The 23,619-nt window shown below is 40.0% G+C and overlaps 1 long non-coding RNA gene across 1 annotated transcript; it reads left to right on the top strand.

Moving 5' to 3' along the window:
• The first annotated feature begins 85 nt into the window (after nt 1–85).
• LOC119088511 lies at nt 86–20,278 on the top strand. The gene is made up of 3 exons (XR_005092160.1): nt 86–646; nt 19,706–19,806; nt 20,074–20,278. It is a non-coding gene; the product is annotated as an uncharacterized LOC119088511 (long non-coding RNA).
• Nucleotides 20,279–23,619: the final 3,341 nt, after the last annotated feature.

Genomic DNA, 23,619 nt, shown 5'->3' with positions numbered 1-23,619 from the left:
AGCTGTGAACTTACCAATGGACTATCTACATGTGAGTCAGACTCTTTATGACATAATCACCTAGCAACAAGCTGCCAAGCACTGACATATGGGCCTTCAAGAAAATGTTTAGATTCCAACCATAACAGAGACTGTTGGCAGGGAGGCAGGGAACGGTGTGGGTGAGCTTCAGTGTAAACTAAGATTATCACAAGGACATGGGAGGCAGATATAAAAGAGACTGGAGATGGCTTTTATTCCATTCCTCCTAAGTCAGTCTGGAAATGGATAAAGGTCTACCTGCCACCTGCTACTGAGAAAGCAGAAGATGAGTGGGGCTACTCTGAGAACTCTTCATGCCAGAAGAATCCAGGAAGGCAGATAATGCCTTTGAAAATATTTTTAAAAAAATCTGAACTATTTTATTGACATCAGATGAAAGAGATCAGCTTTAGAATATCTTCTGCCATCTGTATGATGCCAGTTACAAGAGTAGCTGTACCTGTACCCATAATTTTTCTTTACTGGTTGATTAGAGTGAGGAGGAGCCTAAGGGTTTGGAATCAGAACAGACAGTCCAACAGAAGTTTCCAGAAACTAAACTTCCCCTCAGCAGGAGGCAGCACATTCCACTACAAACAAAGCTGGACTGAACTCAATCCATAAAGTAAGTGGGGCCAATTTGGTTATGAGGAGAACAAGACATTAGGGTGGGGGTACTTTGATATTCAACTATTGAACATTTAGTATATAATCAGTTCTTATTTTCTAGTTGTCAAGCTTAGGAAGTTTTTGGTTCCAAACAATGGGTATTTGATGTTAAGACACAGAATAAATAGAATTTGATTGGTCCATCTTACAAATTCAAATTTACACTGTATAATTGGTTAATGGTTTTAAAATTTAAAATCTCACTAGGTTCAGACTTTAAAAGGCTTTGAGATATGTTCAGAGAAGGTCTAATTTATTAGATTACAGAACCTCAAGCTTTTGAGAAATTTCCCAGAGAACTAATATACATGACAAATACAGTTTAAAAATATTTTTTGAAAACTTTGAGTTGATAAATGGCACTCAAAAGTATTTAGCTGCTGCTTCAGTAGTTTCTGAAGTTGACTGAATGGAAACAGTGGAATAGTGATACCATCCAAATCTTGACAAAGGAAGCTATGAGCCTGGTTCCTACTTCCTGCTACAGAGGCACTGGCTAGACAAATGAGACCAGGTTCCTTTGGGAAAACCAGTCCAGCTAAACCAGTTCCCGAAGGGCACACCCACAGGACCCGCTTCACTGACACGGGCAGGAAGATTCATGGCATTCACTGTGAAAATGCCCACCCTGCCGCCAAACAATGGGTTTGGCAGCTCCCAACTCTTAAAAGGTAGCCCCTGAATGAATTATGCAGCTTGTTTTGTCGCTTCTCTAGGGTTTAGCTTCAATCTGTCCTGCATCTAAGAGCCGGCAAGAAAGAACTTCAGGCTGTGGGAGCTATCCACAAAGACAGTTATCTGGATTAGTTCACATAGGACGCTCATTTCTGAGTCCCTCTCTGTAGCTAGAGTTTTTCTCTCCAGGGCCCGCCAAGCCCTGGCCGTCCCGTAGCCCACTTATAAAATAAACATACAGACGCTTATATTATTTAAACTGCTTGGCCATTAGCTCAGGCCTATCATTGTCTAGCTCTTACTCTTATACTCAGTCCTTATCTGTTAATCTATATGTCACCATGTGTTCCATGGCTTTACCTGCTGCCTTTACATGATGCTCCCTGGATGGCAGACTAGCGTCTCCACTCTCTCCGCCCTCCTGTTCTCTCAATTCTCTTCTTTGCTAGTCCTGCCTATACTTCCTGCCTGGCTACTGGCCAATCAGTGTTTTATTTATCAATCAATCAATCATCCACAGCACCTTTCACCATCCCAGTGTGGACTAGACAAGAAGCCTACCCTAAGTATTCTGCTTCTTGCTGAGATGGGTAGAGAAGAAGCATGGATCTAATGTTCCACTCTTTTCTCAAGGGTAGACAAAGAATCTCTTTATTTTATGTTTATGGATGTTTTGCCTGCATAATATATCTGTAAACTACATATATTTTGTGTGTATGGGTGCTTTGCCTGCCTGCCTCTGTGTGTGTGTGTGTGTGTGTGTGTGTGTGTGTGTGTGTGTGTGTGTGTGTGAATGACATATGTGCAGTGCCCACAGAGGCCAGATGAGGGAAATTGGATCCCCTGGAACTCAAGAGTCAGAGGTTGTTATCTGCCATGTAGGTACTGGGAACTGAATCCAGCTCTTTTGCAAAAGCAGCCAGTGCTCTTAACTACTGAGTAATTTCTTGAGCCCCAAGGAACTTATTTCTACCTTGCCTATCTTAGAGGGGTGGTGGAACCTGGTATACTCCATATACTGGAAGACCACTATAAATAAAAGAGATCTGTATAGTTTGCTGCTGTTTCTAGGGAGATGTCACACAGTGGATGGCATAATAATTCTATACGTTCAGCCTTTATTGGGGCTACTCAAAGGGATTATTCTGATTCATATAACTTAGAGAACTGATAAGACCTAGTATACTCTATAATCCTGTGAGCTTACAGAATCAATGAAAACAGCCTGTTTTTATACAAACTGCTTGGCATTGTCAAAAACCAGGGGAAATAAAGGATTGTGAAAGTTCATAAAAAGGAGTGAGCATATCTCATAAACTTGATGTTTAAACTCACAAGGCTAGAGAAAATGCATTCACTCAAAAGATTTGAGAAAATACCCCCAATGTTGTCAGGCTGACAGGTGATGGTCTTTCCTTGGATGAAGCCAGTGTATAAACACAGGGAGAGATATTGTGCTTTCAATTGTGTTCATCCCAACACAAGGCTTCAAGGCAAACAAAGATAAAGGAGATAGTCCATTCAAAAGAACAAAAGTAAATCAGCAAAATCAACCCTAAAAAACCAGAAATATATGAGTTACCTGATGAAGGATGTGATTTAACCATCATGAACATGCTTAGCAAAATAATGAATGAAATGAGAATACAAACAATGATTTGAAAAATATGAAGAGAAGCAAATTTTGGAGCCAAAGAACATAACAACTGAATGAAAATTCTTGAAAAGAGTTTACTGGAAAACTTGGTCAAGCAAAGGAAAGAATCAAAAGCTTGAAAATACAACATGTGTTCATTGTTCACCAGAGTAGTCAAAGAAAAAAACAGAATCAAGAAAGTAAAAGAAGTGGGCTGAATATCATTAAATGGTGCAATGCAAGCATATGATGACCTAAAAAGAAGAGAGAAAGAAAAGGACAGAAGGTTTATTTAAGGGGAAAATGTCCCTAACTTACCAAAATCTAAAAGGAAGTGGACATTTTACAGGCATGAAATCCAAATACCTTCAACAAGGTTCAAGCAAGAGTCTACAATAACACATATTGTAATAAAACTGCCTAAAAGGAAGAAAGGAAGGAAGGATTTGAAAATGGCAAAAGGGTTTGGGGTATGTGAAAGATCTATGTAAAAATGTCAGTTCATTTTCTCAGCAGCAACATTGCAGAAAGGATTGAGGTGACACATTCACAATACTGGCAGTTCATGTCTATAACCCCGCACTGGGAATTCCAAGCAGGAGGATTGCTGTGCATTCACACCCAGCTTGGATTACACAGTGACTTCCAGGACACCCTGGAGTACAGAGTGAGATCCTGTCTCGAAACAAATTGCTGAAAGGAAAAAAAAAATGCTGACACAGACTAATATACCCAGCAACACTATCCATCAACAATACAGAATGACAAAATTCCGAGATAAATACAAGCTAACAAGTTTATTGCTAAATAGACCCATCTTTCACGTGAAGGAAGTCTTGCAGTCTGAAACAAAAGGATGTTAATTAGTAGGAAAAGAGCAAATAAAAGTATAAAGTTAGTCAATAAAGATAAATACAGAGATAAATGCAGAATGCTATATAGCATGGTAGCAATGATGTGTGAATCAACTTTAATTCTAGTATTGGATTAAAAGTATAAAATATGTTAAGTTGATAAGAAATATAAGTATGTAATTTTTTACCAGTAATAACATAAAGTGGATAAATGGGAAAAAAGGCAGAAAAATATGTTTAAATTAAGCTGTTACTAGCTTAAAATAATTCACTATATTGTATATTAGCTTCATAATAACCATACAAAAATGTCATCACACCACACACACACACACACACACACACACACACACACACACACACCATTGAAATAAAAAAGATAGTAAGAGATGAAAAGACAAAACAGCTGTAAGAAAGACGTGAGCAGAGAGGGGCTTGATCCTGCCTCAACCAAATGTATCAGGCTTAGCTGTCCGCCCATGGGAGAACTTACCCTGTTGGAGGAGGGGATGAGGGGTGGGTTGGAAGGGGAAGGGGGTCGGGGAGGGAAGCGGGAAGAGGGATAAGAGGGCAATCTGTGGTTGGTATGTACAATGAATAAAAAAAAATCAAAAGTTTAACAATTAAAAAGTTTAAACAATTTCTTAATCTATATAACAGTAATTATTTTACTATAAATAAATTCAATTCCTAGGTTAAAATAGAGTGATTTAGCCAGGTGCTGGTGGCACATGCCTTTAATTCCAGCACTGGTCTACAGAGCAAGATCCAGGAAAGGCACCAAAATGACACAGAGAAACCCTGTCTCAAAAAACCAAAAAGAAAAAAAAATGGAGTGATTCAATAGCTTAAAAAGAAGATATAACTATGAATATAAAAGCCTGACTTTATAGTTAAGGGCACTCCCTTTGGGTATATCAATCACTTCTCTTGTTGCTATGACAAAATACCTCACAAAAGCATCTTAAGGAAGGAGCCAATCACAGTGGAGAAGCCATGGCAGCAAAAGTATGATGTAGTTGGTCACACTATGTTCACAGTTATGAAGCAGAATGATATGGATGCTGGTGCTTTGCCCAATTTCTATGTTTTACTCAAGTTAGGAACCCAGTCCATAGAACAGTACCACCTATATTTAGAGTGAGTCTTCCTCCTCAGTTAAACTTTTAGGGAAACAGCCTCACAGTCGTGCTAAGAGGTATGTATCCATGGTGACTCTAAATCCAGTCAAATTGACAGCAAAAGCAGGGTCCATTTTTACAGCATATACTTTTGCATCTCTTTACTTCAGCCTATGGACTTGTTACATTTCTCGGTGCTTTGGAAAAGCATCTCACAAAAGGAAACTTGTGTTAATTTAAGGTTCACTGTGTTCCAGGCACATCCACTCATGGTGGAGAAGACAGGTGGACAGGCACTTAAGGTAGCTAGTCACATCGTGTCCACAGTCGGAGGGTGCAGAGAGATGAGTACTCAGCTCACTTTCTCCTTTTAACTCAGTCCTGGGACCGAAGCCTGCAGGATGCAGCTGCCCACAGTTAGACTGATTCTTTCTATCTGAGGTCTTTTTCACTGGAAATGTCCTCAAAGACAAGCCCAGAGATACATCTCCTAGGTGATTTTAACTCCTGTCAAGGTGACTGTGAAAACAAACCATCATGGCACACATGCCACTGACTCTAAGGTCAGGCTTTTATATCCATAGTTAGATCTTATTTTTAAGCTATCAAATCACTCTATTTTATCCAAGAAATTATTTATTTATATTAAAATACAAAAGGCAAGTACGTAGATTATGTTGTGATGACTGTTTCAATTTACTTAAGAAGCAGAAATACTTGAATGTACCCAGCATTAGAGAACTGAATCATACAAAATAAGCACGACTAGAACTACGTGAGAACTAATAACAGTAGATTTCAAAATCCCACTTTCAATAATAGAAACAGCATCCAGACAGATGATTAGCAAAATAGGATTGTAATGGCACTAAAGACCAAACAGACTTAATAGACACACAGAGAATTCCAGAAAACAGCAGCAAAATATAAACTCTTAAGTATACTCAGAACGTTCTTCATGATAGATCACAAATTAGTCCCCAAAACAAGTCTTAAATTCAAAATTGAAATCAGACCAAGTATCTGTCCCACACTCAGTGGAATGGGACTAGAAATCAATAGCAGAGGGAACCATGGAAAAGTCTCAAGTGTGTGAGAACTAAACAAGACACTTGAACAACTGGTAGGTTGGAGAAGAAATCAAAGGGACATTAGAAAATATGTTAAGACAGCTGTAGCAAGAACACAACATACCAAGTGTAGAGAATGCAGCAAAAACGAGTGTGATAAGGAAGTTTCCAGTGGTAAATGCCTACATAAGAAAAGACAGATTTCAAATAAAGATCCTAAATCTCACCTCAAGGAACTAGAAAAAGAAGAGCCAATGAGTTAGCAAAAATAAGGAAATAACAAAGACTAGAATGGAAATAAATGATGGAGATGGAAAGTAGGAAAAAGATCAAACTAAACTATTGTTTAAAAAGACAAAAATCTGTCCAAACCTTAGTGATGGTAACTAGGGCTCAAATAAAACTAAACAGAAAAAATTCAAATAAATAAAACAAGAAATGAAGAGGGATGTTGTAAGCAAGGCAATAGAAATATAAAGGATTATAAGAAATATTGTGAAAATTTGGCTCTGCAGAGATTAACAACCTGAGTTCCATCCACAGGACCCACATGGTGGAAGAAAAGAACCAGCTCTCATAATTGTTCTCTGACTATTACACCCTCACTGTGGACTACACACACACACATACACACACACACACACACACACACACACACACACACACACACGCCATAAATAAATAAAGCAGTTACAACATTTTAAAGATTGTACCACAACAAATTAAATAACCTAGGAGGAGTGGAGTAGATATTTCCCTAGACAGGTAAAAAATACTAAGGCATAATTGTGAAGAAAGAACTGTCAATAGTGGTAAAGAGAATGGATCGATAATAAATAAATAAATAAAGCCTCCCAATCATGTACAATCTGTGAATGTATGACTTACCTGAGAAATTCTACCAAACCTGTAAGACTTTACAATGATCTTTCTCAAGCTCTTCCAAAACATTGAGGAGTAGAGGACACCTGCAAACTGGGTTTATGAAAACAGATACCAAAGCAGGACTGAAGCCAGACAAAGGTACCATAAGAAAACTAAATTGAAGGTTTATTCATATCATTATCCCTGATGAATACAGATGCAAAGCTACTCAACAACAGCAAACCACATTCAACAGGATAGAAAAAAACTGTCAACCCTAGTCAAGTGGAATTGATCTCTGAAGCTCAAGTCTGTTTCAGTCTACAAATCCAATAAAAGTGATAAAAACATGGCAGGGTTCAAATGTATCACTTGATCCTTTCAATAGACATTTATAAATTCAGTGTGTTTTTATTATAGATAAAAACTCAAGGAAACAAGGTATTAAAGGAGGTTCTTTCTGAATGGTAAAGGCCATGTTTGAAAAGTTCATAACTAACAAACACAATAGGAAGAAAACTGAAAACTCCCTCAAAGATTAGGAGCATAGTAGGTATCACATTGTACACATTTATTCACCAAAGATAGGAGTCCTAGGTAGGACAATTTGGCAAGAAAAGGAAATGAAAAGGCATTAAGATGTAAAAAATCCTATATTGTGCTCATATAAATTATCTTCCATATTGAAGTCATTAAAATTTTTCTCTCTGTGTCTGTCTGTCTGTCCTCTCTCTGTGTCTCTCTCTGTCTCACTCTCTGTCTCTGTCTCTCACTCTGTCTCTGTCTCTCTGTATCTCTCTCTCTCTCTCTTCTCCCCTCCCCTTTCTCTCTTCTTGAATAAACATCTCTCCAAATAAAACATACAAATGGAGCCAGGCAGTGGTGGCGGCGGCGGCGGCGGCGGCGGCGCATGCCTTTAATCCCAGCACTCGGGAGGCAGAGGCAGGCAGATCTCTGTGAGTTCTAGGCCAGCCTGGTCTCCAAAGCGAGTTCCAGGAAAGGCGCAAAACTACACAGAGAAACGCTGTCTTGAAAAACCAAACAAAAAAAAAAAAACCATACAAATGGACAATAGGTACACAAAAAGGATGCATTAGTCATCAGGGAACTACAAATTTAAAACCACAGTGAATATCACCTCACATCTGCTAGGCTGGCTGTTGTAAACACAACAAGGAAACAAATCAGCTGAGATGGCAGAAAAAATTGAAATGCTTCGACAACTTTGTCAGGGTGTGATACGACTACAGAAAACACAAGGAAGCCCCCTGAAATTTGAAGCCAGAACTAACCACTATTGAACTCCCAATTCTGAGGCTTTATCTGAAAGAGTTTAAAAAACAATGTGTAAATGAAATAGTTATACTCCCTTAGTCAACACAGCATTTTCCACTATCCAAAAAGGCAAGGGACTACTCAACTTTGAAAAATGAGTCCTGAAATGGGACCTCTTGAAACTGAGAAGCTTTTGTAGAGCAAAGGATATGGTCAACAAGGCAAAGCGACAGCCTACAGAATGGGAAAAGGTCTTCACCAACCCCACATCTGATGGAGAACTGATATCCAGAATATATAAGGAACTCAAGAAATTAGACATCAAAATGCCCAACAGTCCAATTAAGAAATGGGCTATAGAGCTAAACAGAGAATTCTCAACAGAAGAAACTCAAATGGCTGAAAGACATTTAAGGAATTGTTCAACATCCCTAACCATTGGGGAAATGCAAATCAAAACGACTCTGAGATATCACCTTACACCTGTCAGAATGGCTAAGATCAAAAACACTGCAGACACCTTATGCTGGAGAGGATGTGGAACTAGGGAACTCTCCTCCACTGCTGGTGGGAATGCAAGCTTGTACAACCACTTTGGAAATCAATATGGCGCTTTCTTAGAAAATTGGGAATCAATCTCCCCCAAGATCCAGCTACACCACTCTTGGGCATATACCCAAGGAATGCTCAATCATACCACAAGAGCACTTGCTCAGCTATGTTCATATCAGCATTGTTTGTAATAGTCAAAACCTGGGAACAACCTAGATGCCCTTCAACTGAAGAATGGATAAATAAATTGTGGCACATATACACAATGGAATACTACTCAGCAGAGAAAAACAATGACATCATGAGGTTTGCAGGCAAATGGATAGATCAGAAAAAATCATCCTGAGTGAGGTAACCCAGACTCAGAAAGACAAACATTGTATGTACTCACTCATAGGAGGATACTAGATGTGAAACAAGGATGACTGGACTGCTACTCACATTACCAGGGAGGCTACCTGGAAAACAGGACACCAACAAAGACACGGGGATCGCCCAATGACGGAGAAATGGCTGAGATCTTCAAGAACAACCTGGACATTAGTGGGAGTAATGAAGGGCGAGGATGGAGGGAAAGAGAGCGGGAGATCACAGCTGGATCAAGAACAGAGAGGGAGAACAAGGAATAGGAGACCATGGTAAATGAAGATCACATGAGAAAAGCAACAAAGTGCTAGAGAGGCCCACAGAAATCCACAAAGATACCCCCACAATAGAACGCTGGCAATAGTTGAGAGACAGCCAGAACTGACCTACTTTGGTGATGGGATGGCCAAACACCCTAATAGTCGTGCTAGAAACTCCATCCAACGACTGAGGGATCTAGATACAGAGATCCACAGCTAGGCCCCGGGTGGAGCTCCAGGAGTCTAATTAGCGAGAAAGAGGAGGGTTTATATGAGTGAGAATTGTTGAAACCAAGGTTGGATAAAGCACAGGAACAAATAGCCAAACGAATGGAAACACATGAACTATGAACCAAAGGCTGAGGGGCCCCCAACTGGATCAGGCCCTCTGAATAGGTGAGACAGTTGATTGGCTTGATCTGTTTGGGAGGCATCTAGGCAGTGGTACCGGGTCCTGTGCTCATTGCATGAGTTGGCTGTTTGAAACCTGGGGCTTATGCAGGGATGCTTGGCTCAGTCTGGGAGGAGGGGACTGGACCTGCCTGGACTGAGTCTACCAGATTGATCTCAGTCCTCGGGGGAGGCTTTGCCCTGGAGTAGGTGGGAATGGGGGGTGGGCTGGGGGGAAGGGAAGGAGAGCAGGGAAGGGGAGAACAAGGGAATCTGTGGCTGATATGTAAAACTGAATGGTATTGTAAAATAAAATAAAAGGAAAAAAATATTTTAAGGAAAAAAAAGAAAGAAAGAAAAATGAGTCCTGAAAAATTCTACATGATGAACCTTCTGGACATTGTACTAAGTGAAGGTCACCAGTCACATGGGACAAATACCATGTCTTCTCATTTCCTTGAAAAATCTACAGTAATCAAATTCATCAAAACTGAACAGCAAACCATGGCTTCAAAAAATGGGAAATTGATGTTCAATGGGTGTATGGTTTTGAAATTGCAAAAAAATCCTAGAACTATGCTGTGTGAGATGGTGCATATAGCTGAGAATATACTATACCTTTAATAATTTGTTTAAGGTAAATTTCACATTCTGTGCTTTCCCCAAAACTTATGAAGAGAGTAATAAAATAAAAATGAATTAAGATCAATAGTAAAATAGATACATAAGCTACATTTCAAAGCTTAGAGAGGACCAGTGACATGACTCAGACACAGGTTTTCTAATGCAACAGCACCAGAGCTCCATACATGCTCAAATGGGAAACTCAAGAGTCTATTCATAATTTATAAACAACTCCATGGTAACCACATATTTCTTTACTTTCTCTCTTTTCTTCATTCCTAGCCTCCTTTGTTACTGATCAAACACTCACCTTGGCCACAAATATGTTCTGATTGCATGAAGTTGTACTGAATATTACACTTCATTGATGTTCTTTCTTTTCTTTCAATCATCCTCTCAAACAAAAAAATGCATAAAGTATATAGTCTTTGGCAAAGTTTTTATCAGATTCTAAAATGGGTCAATGATCATGCAAGGTCTACTTGAATAAACCAACCACCTCAAGTTATCTTTTACTTATATGATAAAAAAACTGAGTATATACACCAATATATGTCTTAAATTATGTATACATGCAAAACCTAATTTGTACAATTGATACTATAGTATATTAATTTATTAAGTTAGCAAGAAATCACTAATATGAATGTCAGTTCTAATATATTTCTGTGTCAGAGAGTCAAGGCTGAATATACTGTTGTGGAAACCCTGACCTGGATTAACACTTGAATCTACCACTCTATTGTCTTCAGAGTTAGCTTTTTGCCTAAGTTGTTGATGGACACCCATTATTCAGAAAATTAATTAAATCTCCGTCTGTCCCACGGACCTCTTCTCCTGTCTCCAAAGCATCTCCCCTGCTTTACCCCCCCCCCCTGTTCTCCCTTTGTTCTTTTTGACTTTCATCCACCCACTCCCTAATCCATTAAGAATTCTCATTCAGTTTTGATTGTGCATGTGGTACTTTCTCTGCTGAGGAATGTTCTTCTTGCCCTTTTCAGAAAGGCCAGTATGTTAAAGCATTCAAGCACACAGGCCCTCAGCCAGGCCACGGATACTCCCAACAAACTTTGCTGGTCACCAGCTAGGATCTTGGACAAGCTTCAAAGCTCTATTCCTTCTGTTGCCTCAGCTCTAAAATGAGGATAAGAGTAGTTCCTTAGCTAGTCAGTCTATGAAAGATACTCAGAACAGTGCCGGGGATGTGGTTCCAATAATACCGAAACAGAGTAGTATGCAAGGTTTGTATGGAATCAGTCTGTATAGTACCTGCTATTCTTTTTAAGACCAAGTTTAAACACTTTCTGTGGTGATGTCTTTCCTAGCAGATCTGGCTTGGTTAGTCCTCTTGCCTTCTAACCTTCTACAGGACTTGTTTTTACTTATGGGTTCTATCAGAGTGCAATCCATTTTGTTGTTCTGATAGTTCTATCTATCTTCAGTCTGTAAACTTCTTGTAGGCAGAAACTGTTGCTTCTTGTGTGTTTCTAGTTTCACCACAGCAAACAGAAGAGCAGATGTACTGCCTACTTGTCATCACCTGTTGAGTCTGCAGCCCAAGGAAAATGGTGGGCACATCCCTTTCCCTACTCTCAAGTCTTGCCTATGTTGGAGACATTTCCTGGGATGTGGTGTAACTCAAGAAGATACATCAGAATTCTCAGAAACCTGACAACCCTGAAATCATTTGGACCCATGAGAAAGTGTCAATGTTTGATAAGCTTTATAGATTCAGTTATCTCAACATAATAAAGAAATGCATGGTGAGATGAAAGGGGTGGGTTATTTGACTGAACAACCCCAGAGCAGCCAGCGCCACTGTATGATCCTTAGCAGCGTTAGCTGCTCTAGGAACTTTTGAGAAATGCCATTATCGCATCACATTCAAGAACTACTGTATCAGGTCCTTCCTAGATAAGCCTGGGAATCTGTGTTTTCACAAGTACTCAGGGTGATGCTGGCACATCTTAAAATCTGAACCATTGCAGCCCAGATCAGTATAGGGTACTTTGGAACTATCACCCCAACCTGCTAGATGCTGTTCTTAGTCTACTACAGCTTTACCTCTCCACCATCACAACTGATTTTCAAGAGTAAGGAAGACCCTTCAGAAATGTCTGGATTTTCACTGTAAATGAAACCTTGTAGGCGGCCAGGTGCACACATGACAAGTGCAAGTTACCATCTCTTTTCTAGGGTCTGGCAGGCTTGAATAGCTGTTGTGTGTAGCTGGAGAATTTCTCTCCAGCTCCTGTCAAGTGCCGCCAGTCCCGGAGCCCACTTACAAAACAAACACACAGACTCTTACATTATTTAAACTGCTTGAATATTAGCTCAGGCCTATCATTGTCTAGCTCTTACTCTTATATTTAGCCCATTTCTATTAATCTATACTTTGCACATGTGGCTTGTGGCTTATTGGTACCTTACATCTTCCTTGTCCTGGTGGTGGCTGCAGGCAGTTCCTCCCTTCCCTTCCTGTTTCCTTAATTTTCCTCTCTGTTAGTTCCGCCTATACTTCCTGTCTGGCTATTGGCCAGTCGGTGTTTTATTTATATAGAGCGATATCCACAGCAATTATGGGCCTTTGGGAAGACAGAAGGAAGGGAGAATGAGGGAAAGGGGTAGAGAAGGAAGAGATAGTGGTAGTGGTGGGAAAGGTGGAGAAGGAAGAGGAGGGAAAGGAGATGGATGTGAAGGGAGGAAATTGAACAGGAGGAGTGATGCTAATGAGAAAAAACTGAGATTCTGAAAAACGACTTGCTCCAGTGATGGCAAGCTTGAAAAACAAGGTTCAAAACCAAGATGTAATAAGTTATTGGGTTCTCTTTTGTTGCACTCTTTTGTCTTAATGAAAGACAATGGTATCTGTTGGATTTTCAAAGGCCCTTGCTATTCAATAAACTGTTACATAAGAAAGCTTTTTTTTTAAGTGTGTTTCATCTTCGTCTTTTCTATTTATTTACATAGCCACCCTTAATCCTCAAGACTATGTTGTAAGTTAGATATCATTATCTTCATTTATTAAATGAAGAGGCTGTGGCCATGGAAGGCCAAGTTCGGGTCTAAGGATATACTTGGAAAGTATATGGCTGGACTAGGGGTACTTCTGAGTCTGATTTCACTCCTAGTATACCTGCTGCCCTCAATCATTTAGTTATGTTGGCCTTCTGCTCCCTGTTGTCAATTGTCTTAAGCAGATACAACAAAATATGATAAGACTGGGTGGCTTAAACAGTAGTCATTAACTGCTCACAGTAATGGCTTCTAAGGCCAAGGTTGAGCAAGTTTAGTTCTTGGCGAGGGCTTTCCTTCTTGTTTGTTTCTAGTCAGCGTCTTACTTGTGCTCATGGCCTCTCCTCATTTTGTGCATATAGAGAGACACAGAAACATATCTCTTCCTATAAGGCCACCAAAGGAACCATGAGGATTTGGTCACCCTTATGACCTAATTGAAACCTAATCAGCACTTCCAGAAGCCCCCACTTCCTGTTCCAACACTCTGTGTGTTAGAGCTGTAATGTGGGACGGTAGGGAAACCCAAGCCTATATATAGTCCACAACATTCACTATCATGATATCAGCTTTCAACTCTTAGTCAACTACATGAACTGTTTCTAGTCCCTCAGACAGCCCTGTCCTAGTGGGAGCAATGTAGTGATCACTGTCAACACTGAGTTCTCTCTCCATAGGCATTTTTTGTTGACTATTCATCTTCTGCCCCTTTGACCACACCAAATGTGTAGTAATTAGTGCCTATGCATCTGTCTGGATTTTAAAATGCCCCTGTTTTTTATGAACACACATTTTCCAGTAGTTTCTTACACTATTCAATATAGAAATGAACTTATATCCAACAGAGAAACCAATGCCTTTATTTTCATAAATGAGAAAACCAACTCTTGGAGCAATAAAAGAATTTACCTAACAGCATGGTTTATTTATTCCACAGCAGGCCTACCAAAGAAAATTATTTCATTTCTGCATTTCCTCCATGCCTACTGAACCCACAAAGCACAAGCTACTGAAGGCAAAGTGTTTCTTTAATGAAAAGACACACTCCATGGAGGCAAACACTTGTGTGACTGATGATCTTGTTTTTATCTTTTACAAAACTTCCCAATATAAGTTATTGGGCTTATAGAGATAATACTCAACTACTCATTGATATAAATTTGTGAGCAGAAAAGCTAAACATACATAATCTTGACTTTTTAATTACCCTGATCAATAATTTCATGGCATATGAAGAATTTCAGATTTTTCCCTATGTATTTTATATTTCATTAAATTCACTATTTTTCTTTTAAATCTCACAAATTTTATTCAGAACCCTGACATACAGATTATTGACATTTTTAATCTCCTATAATCTGCTAATTTTGTTTGCATCTATATATCCCCTGGTTTTAACTAAGAGAGTCATTGGTTTCCACATGACACCTCTGTGAATAGCTTGTTGAAAAGATGATGTCATGTAGGGTTATGCTTTCAATCAGTATTTCTGTAATAAGTGAAGTATAAAGCATTCATCTATGATTCCTAATTTAGTATCTATCCCCACCAGATAATATGGAAGAGCATCTATGGACATAAGATTATATGTCATGGATGGGTCTTGATAAGCTGTTCTGTGTTCCATGCTTTTTATTACAAACATTGTTCAGACTATCATTAAGATTTTCTTAGCATTAAGAAGTAAATCTAAGGATTCAGCCCTTTGTTAAGGTCCTAATTAACTCTACACTAGTCAGTGACAAGATTAGAAAGAAAATCATATACCCTTTTCATTCATTACTCCTTTCATTCTGAATAGTCATACTGAAATAATGACATATTGCACATTCTAGTGCTTATCAGTAGCCTCAAAAGAACAATTTGGGTCCAAAACATATTTAAGGTAGGATAGGAAGGTTCAAAGATGCCAAGAGAAATGTGAGTTTGCAGCAAGGAAACTTGTATATAAAAATTCCATGTTTTTGCCAGAATTTATCAATGTCCATAGGATGCCTTATTGCTGTTATGGTTTGTGGTGTTTACACCATGTCTAAATCACAAGACTGATCAAAATGCCACACATTTCAGTATGGTCTAAATAAAGACTATAAGAACAGCGGGAGGCAGATTGAGAAACAAAAAGGGCACCAAACCAGGAAAATGTGATGTTGGGCTTGCGGGGCACGCTAGTACCCATCCTTTCTCTCAGAAAGTTTGGCTTAGATCAAGTTGTTTTGAGAGAGCATTCCTTAGAGATATTTGTCTTTAGTTATTAATTGCCCCACATGGGCACTGTCAGGCCACTGGTTCCTTGCAAAGCTTTCATTTCAGATGAGTAGGCACAGAGAAAGCCATTCTGTGTCACTCAATTTCAAAAAGGAAGGTGGTTTCCTTGTTCTGGAAAACCAGAGTGAATAATTCTGTTTGCAGTAAACTAACGTGAGACAGGGGATACCCAAAGACTCAAGGTGATGGAAAACAGATTTTCTGAGCAGAGTCCTGTGTCCTTTGAGGGAACACGATAGAAATGCAGAGTTTCACTTTCAGAGAAGCCCAGGATGGAAAACCTAGTGGTACACACCATGCCTTTGTATCATCTCAGGGCAAAAAGGATATCAATAAGCAGATGATGTGTCCTAGGATGAGAGTAAAGAATGTCTAACATGGGAAAATAAGAATACATTCGATGTTGAAAGCGAAGTGGAGGGAAGCTATTAGGGAGGCACTCAGAAGGTCATAGCCAGTGTGTGACAGTAATAGGCAAATGTACCAGCCGCTGTCATTTTGACATCAATTGGCTAATTTACTCCAGGTTTTCCTGAGGTTTCTTTGAGTGTATTTTTAACCACACAAGCATTTATTTTGGTCTGAAGATAAAAAGCTTTTTGCGCAATGGTGCATATTTCTAAGGTAACAGTGTTTCCATTGTCCAAACTGCCATGAAAGGAGCATGGGGATGGGAATGCTACCTTCCCCACATATTTAATTGGGCATCAGGGTCACTGACATTCTAGTTTGCAACTTAGCCTTACATCTATTGAATGGTTACTAGCTGACAGAGGGGAAAATGCTTCTCAAATGATTTCATCATTTGCTCATATCATGAAGGAGGGAGATATTTCAGACACCAATGTCCCAGGACATTTTCTTCTCCGACCTGATACCCAGAACTCGTGCATACTGGATTAGACACAAGGGAAGAGGCATCTATCCAAAGGATAAGTGAATCCAGATGTTTTATCTGCTTCTTTCTTCATACTGCGCTCCAGCTGTTGCATCTTTACCACTGGAAAAGTCTGAAATAGCAGTAGAAGCCATTAGCTGATGTTCTAGAACGCGAATGGGCCCAAATGATATTTTATACAAAGGTTAAGAGGATATCCCCAAACTGGAACCATACAGGTCAACATATGAACAGTTTTAGGAGGAAGCAATTTGTCTAGTTGGAAAATAAGATAACAGTGTCATGACACTACTGGCCATTGGGCAATCCCCAATTGTCCTCAATCAAGACTGTCCCCAAGAAAATACCCAAAGAGAGATAGAGTGAAAACATGTATTCTTTAAAGCCTCTCTCACACACAAATAAAGCAGACCACAAGAATGAACAGAGCTCGACACTATCAAAACACAGAAAAGTACTTGCTGGTCTCCATTTCGCTGGAAGCTACGCACAGCTCACTGATGACAAGCATGATGTTCATTCTTGGTCTAAAAAATGTTTTCCTACAACAGCTGGAGGGCATGGCTCAGTGGCCTGCACATCTGGTTTGATGTACCTAGACTCCTCGGAGCCACAGGCTGGGGTATTGGTATGATCTGCTTAACCCTTGTGTCTACTAGAACCAGACAGAATGCCGGACTCTGTAAAGTGTGGTTATTGGGAGGTTTGTGGAACGATGTACCCAGCCTGTCTCCACTTGGATTAAAAGAATTGAAAGGACTAAATTGGATACTATAGCCCCAAGATACTTTCTTTCATAGTTTACTGTCAATGGATGACTATATTGGTTGTTTATGTAAGGACTTCTATTTAAAAATTTCAAAATACTCACTGACATGGTCAGATGGCACAAATGTGCAATGTTCATATTTTAAGGCTGAGGAAAATGAGGTGCTAGAATTCCACAAGTCCAACAAAAGACAGCAGTTCAGTGGGAGCATCACAATACACAATCCTTTCACTAGATGGGATGGTTTTCCACAGAACAATGTGCATTTAAGGGAGCAAAGCTTCCAGCAGAGTAATTGAATAAATCACTTTTCTTGGTGCTGTGACAGGTAGTCACTTAAGGAAGGATGATTTACCTTGGCTCACATTTAGAAGAGATACAGTCCATCATGGCGAGCAACATGAAGTGGCCAGTCACATGGTGTCCCCAGCTAGGAAACAGAGAAAGAGGAATATTAAGACTCAACTTATCTTCTCCTTTTTATTTAGTCTGGGATCCCAGTCCATGGGGTGGTGCCACTCATATCCAGGATCGGTCTTTTCTCCTCAGTTAAGCCTTACTAGAAAGACCCTTGTAGATACATGCAGAGGTGTGTTGCCGTGGTGATTCTAAAATCAGTGGGCAATGAAGACTCACTGTCACAATGATAGTCACTCTACAGATTGCAACACAAATTGCTAAATGGTCTTATTAATAAAATAATTTAAAAAAAAAAAAAAAAAAAACAGACCGGGTAGTGGTGGTGCACACCTTTAATCCCAGCACTCAGGAGGCAGAGGCAGGCAGATCTTTGTGAGTTTGAGGCCAGCCAGGTCTACAGAGCAAGATCCAGGAAAGGTGCAAAGCTACACAGAGAAACTCTGTCTCAAAAAACCTAAATTAATTAATTAATTAATTAAAATAAACCCAGATCAGAGGAATAGAAAAGACAGCCACAATTTCTTACCACTAGGAAATCTTTAGGCCAAGCGAGAGCTACTTCCTGTATACTCATGCCTATATTCCTTTCTGTTCCCTGCCATCTTACTTCCTCTGTCTGTCCAGCTACATCAATGGATATTACTTGATCTGGAACAAAAGTGACCCAATAGCATCTTTAAGCCTTAGTCATTTGTTCTTGAAATCAATGGGGTTTAATAATTGCATATCTATTCCACGTAAAGATAATAAGGAATAACATCAAAGAATATCCTTGATAAAATAGCTGGTTCAGAAAAGGTACTTACTTTCTTACTGACCCACATCCTCATAGCAGCAACTGTGGGAGAGAATGTTTTTAAAAGTCTTGGTTGGCTCAGTGATTAAAAGCCCTCGTTGCTCTTGCAGAAGACCAGAATTCAATTCCCAGCGCACACATGGTAGCTCCCTCTCCCCAGGGGAAATCTAGACCATGTCAGTAAAATTAAATCAGGACAGTAGCAAACACCAGAGATCCAAAAACAATAAGGCAGTTCCTCACAAGTGCTAGAAACAGACTTGTATATGCATCACAACACAGAAAGATGGATGGTACAACTCATTTTCTAAGACAACCAGTGTATGGCATGTTTCCTTTTATTCTCCAGAATATTTGGCATATATCAACTGCTCAGGAAGAATGTTCTATGAAGTAAAGCACTAATACTCATAACAATTAGCATATGTTGTCCTTTATCTGCTACACAATTGTGAATGTCATCTATTACAAAGGGCTGCTAGGAGAAGTAAATTATTCCATACTAAGCACTCAGCACAGTTGCTGAAGCAGATAAGTCACTTGATGAATGTCATTCTCATAATTGTAATCATTGGTGTGGCATCCTATCACACACCTCTATTATGTTATTATTAAATATATATAATGGTTTGGATCTTAAATATTCTCCAAGAGCTATGTGCTAAAGGCTCCATCACCAGCCCACAGTGCTATTAGAGGAGATAAAACCTTTAAAGAGGTAGAGCCTAATGGTAAGAATTTAGGTCATTGGGATCCTATCCATTATATTACAGCTCTTGTTTCTCCCAACATGTGCTTCCCACTATGGTGCACTGAAACCTCTGAAATTGTGAGCCAAAGTAAATATACCAAGTTCACTTTCTCTTGTATTTTGTTACAGTGCTAGAAAGGAGTCTAACGTAGTGTATAAACACAGTCTATTCTGGTAACATTAAAAGTATGGAAGATCACAGGAGATGAACATAAAAGCTCACATACACATTCAAGAAGAGTCTTTAGATAGCTCATAAATGTTTAACCTATTCAAGCCCCATGCAAGATTCAAAGTGAATGAGTTCTAAGCTTCAAATCCTAATAACCAGTCACTTTTAAATATTTCTATGGACCTCTAAACAAGGAATCCCCAGATACATTCTTAAGACTTTTAAAATTTCATTCTTAGGAAACTCTTGGTAATGGTAAACAACCTTGGAGAAATGGTCCACTTGTCTGCGTAGTGCTCCTCAACCAAGAGAATGTTTTTCTTCCTCTTCTTCAAGGGGGGTAAGTCTGAAAGTGAGAGCATGGTAAGTGGGAGTAGAGCGGACTGATGGATGCTGTCATCAAGTTGGCGAAGACAGGTATATTGCTAAACACCCTACTATGGGTAAGATAAGCCCTCAGTAGGATAAACATTTTCCTGTGCACAGGATAGGTACTGTTCTAAAAATATTAGGGGTGCCAAAAATTTGGAAACTTTGCCCTAAAGAAACACGTACTCATCTAGAACAACTTAAGGAGACACATGTACTCATTCTCCTTCTTTTCCAGATTTCACACTAAGATGTGGATGCCTGAGCCACACTTTCCTTAGATGAGAACACATGGTTGAAGATGGCGTAATGAACAGGGACACTGACTCTACACAGAAGCAGAAGAAAAGAAGCTAAGAAGAGGGGAAAATCTCCCTATTTAATATTGATACAAGGGCACTCTTGGTGACCTGTGCCACAATCATTTTATTAAATCTTAGACAATTTTATTAATTATATAATAATAATAGTTATATTAACTAATTATATGATCGTAGTTATAATAATTAATTAATTAATTAATTTTTCCGAGCCTGATCACAGTGTCCCCTCCCCTTCCTCTCCTACCAGTCCTCTCCCAACCTCCCCTCTTCACCACCTCATCTACTCCTTTCTCTTCAGAAAAGTGTAGTCTTCCCATGTATACCAGCCAGCCATGGCATATCAAGTTGCAGTAAGACTAGGCAACTTCTCTCCTTTTAAGGCTGGATTAGGCAATCCAGTAGGAGGAAAGGGTACCAAAAGCAGGTAAAATAGTCAGAGATAGCCCCTGTTCCCACTGTTAGGAGTCTCACGGGAAGACCAAGCTACACAACCATAACGTATGTGCAGAGGGCCTAGGTCAGTCCTATGCAAGTTCTCTGGTTGGTGGTTCAGTCTCTGTGAGCCCCTGGGACTCCAGGTTAGTTGATTCTTGAGGTGTCCTTGGCTCCTCTCACTCCCATAATCCTTCCTCCTCCTCTTGAGACCTAGGACAGAACCAAACATGACTGGCAACAACATTTTTAAGGGTATATAAGGAATGCGGTATGCATGAAATGCAATCCATAAGCCCTCACAGCAAGATTAAGTTCACTTGTAAACTGACGTTGGGTTTTATCTTGTCTCTGAAGGTGACAAAATGGGGCCTCTGAAGATTCCAAACTTCAGAAAATTCCCTTAACAATTTTTTTTAACATCTATCATATACTAGTTGTAAGTCTATTTACTTGAGATATATTAATGAGCAGAGCAAAGATACCTGTTTTTGTGTGGTTCCCACACAATAAAGTATGATATATTATATTTATGCATTTATGTGTCTGTGGTGGTATTGTGTTCCCCAATATATTGTGCACCCTAATAAACTTATCTGGGGCCAGAGAACAGAACAGCCACTAGATAGACATAGAAGCCAGAAAATGGTGGCACACACCTTTAATCCTAGCCTTCTGGAGGCAGAGATCCATCCAGATCTCTGTGAGTTCAAAGCCACACTCGAAACAGCCAGGCATGGTGACACACACCTTTAATCTCAGGAAGTGATGGCAAGAAGCAGAAAGGTATATAAAGCATGAGGACCAGGAACTAGAGTCTGGTTAAGCCTTTAAGCTTTTAGGCTTTTGAGCTCAGCTGAGATCCATTCAGATGAGGACACAGAGGCTTCCAGTTTGAGGAAACGTGATCAGCTGAGGAACTGAAGAAGTGAGGTTAGCTGTGGCTGGTTCTGTTTCTCTGATCTTTCAACATTCACCCCAATACCTGGCTCTGGGTTTGTTTTTATTAATAAGACCTTCTAACAATTCATGCTACATGTGTCTGAGTGCATATGAGTATATATACACACAAACATGTATATGTGTGTGTGTGTTTATTTATCACCACACATATATGTACTTAAATTAAAGAATACTTTGAGTGTGGGGGAGGGTATACATATAGGGCTATACATATGGGTACACAAGTACATTGTATGTGTGTGGAACTCAAAGGAAAAACTCAGATTTCAATTCTCAGGCACCTTCTACCTTTTGTTTAAGACAGAGTTCCTCACTGGTGTGAAATTACACCATTTAGTTAGCCCACAAGACTGCAGGGGTCCTTTCTGTCTCTGCATATTTGTTTGTTTGTTTTGGGTTTTTGAGACAGAGTTTGTCTGTGTAACATCTCTGGCTATCCTGGAACTCACTTTGTAGACCAGGCTAGCTTCGAACTCACAGAGATTCATCTGCCTCTGCCTCCTGAGTGCTGGGATTAAAAGCATGTGCCACCACACCTGGCTACTGACCAACTTTTTATGCAGGCTCTGGGGATTGAACTGAGGCCCTTGCACTTGCAAGGTAAACACATACCGACTGAGACAAGAATTCAAAATACAAGAATTCTTGAATGTTTCTATATGTACCATTATATGTTAAATATATTTATCTCTTTTTGTTTGTGTGTATATATCTCTTTTTTCTCATTTGAAAAAAATGAGGTTAAAGGGATTGGGAGATGGTAGTGTGTGCTTGCAAGCATGAGGACCCAAGTTTAAAATTCCAGCACCCACATAAGAGCTAGGTGTGACTCCACACACATTCCAGTGTCCCTAGCCCAGGAGGGAGAGACTGAAGAGGGTCACTGGGGATTGCTCTCCAGCCAATCTAGCTAAAAAACATCCACAGCACTGGGGAGACAAAGGCGGGTAGATCTCTGTGAGTTCAAGGGCAGTCTAGTCTGCATAGCATGTTCCAGGCTAGCCAGAGATATGCAATGAGATCTTAGCTTAAGAAAAAAGGAAAGGGGAGAGAAGAGCGGAGAGGAGAAGAGAGGAGGGGAGGGGAGGGGTGGGGGAGGGGAAGGGAGAAGAGAAGAGAAGAGAGGAGAGGAGGGGAGGGGAGGGGAGGGGAGGGGAGGGGAGGGGAGGGGAGGGGAGAGGAGAGGAGAGGAGAGGAGAGGAGAGGAGAGGAGAGGAGAGGAGAGGAGAGGAGAGGAGAGGAGAGGAGAGGAGAGGAGAGAGGAGAGGAGAGGAGAGGAGAGGAGAGGAGAGGAGAGGAGAGAAGAGAAGAGAAGAGAAGAGAAGAGAAGAGAAGAGAAGAGAAGAGAAGAGAAGAGAAGAGAAGAGAAGAGAAGAGAAGAGAAGAGAAGAGAAGCCTGGCACGTTCTAGTCCCGGTAAAACACAAAGATGAACAGCAAGATAGTCTATAACTGGCTGTGACCTAGAAGATTTACAGGAAGAAGGGATAGCTTTGGAACATCCTGCTGTGACCACCTGAGTCATGAAAGCCATTATTTGAACATTTAGTTCATGTCTGCATTACAGTTGAAAATATATGGATATTGGCTCTGGCTTCACTCAGACCAGTCCCAAAGTTTAATCATCCCTTCAGTAGCTCTGGTCTATGATACCCAACAGCAGTCGCTCCTGCCTTGAAAAGAGAAAGGCAGATAAACATTCCCCTCTTTACAATCTCCTGAAAGTCCATCCCACAGAGGCAGCAATGTCTACTGGAGGATTTTGCTGGCTTCCCACTTCCTCTTATTTTCCTGATAGGGTTTTATACTTATTCCAGTACCCACTGGAATTTAGGCTGTTGTAACCTGTAGTACTACATGACTTGCAGGAAGGGGCTATGTTTAAGTCCCCTTCCCATGGCAGCACCAACACAATATCTGACACGCATAACATGAGGGCTACAGCATGAGCGACTGGCTTTCTAAGCCCTCAAATAGGAGGAGAGGATGGTAGCCCAGGGAATCACAAGAAAACAGAGTGTCTAAGCGATTATGGAATATTTATTCTATGCAGAAATGGAATCTTTC

This window comes from Peromyscus leucopus, chromosome 9 (genome assembly GCF_004664715.2).
Source record: "Peromyscus leucopus breed LL Stock chromosome 9, UCI_PerLeu_2.1, whole genome shotgun sequence".
Classification (NCBI taxonomy): Eukaryota; Metazoa; Chordata; class Mammalia; order Rodentia; family Cricetidae; genus Peromyscus; species Peromyscus leucopus.
The sequence above is the reverse complement of the archived record's forward strand: the minus strand, read 5'-3'. Positions and strand labels throughout refer to the sequence as shown.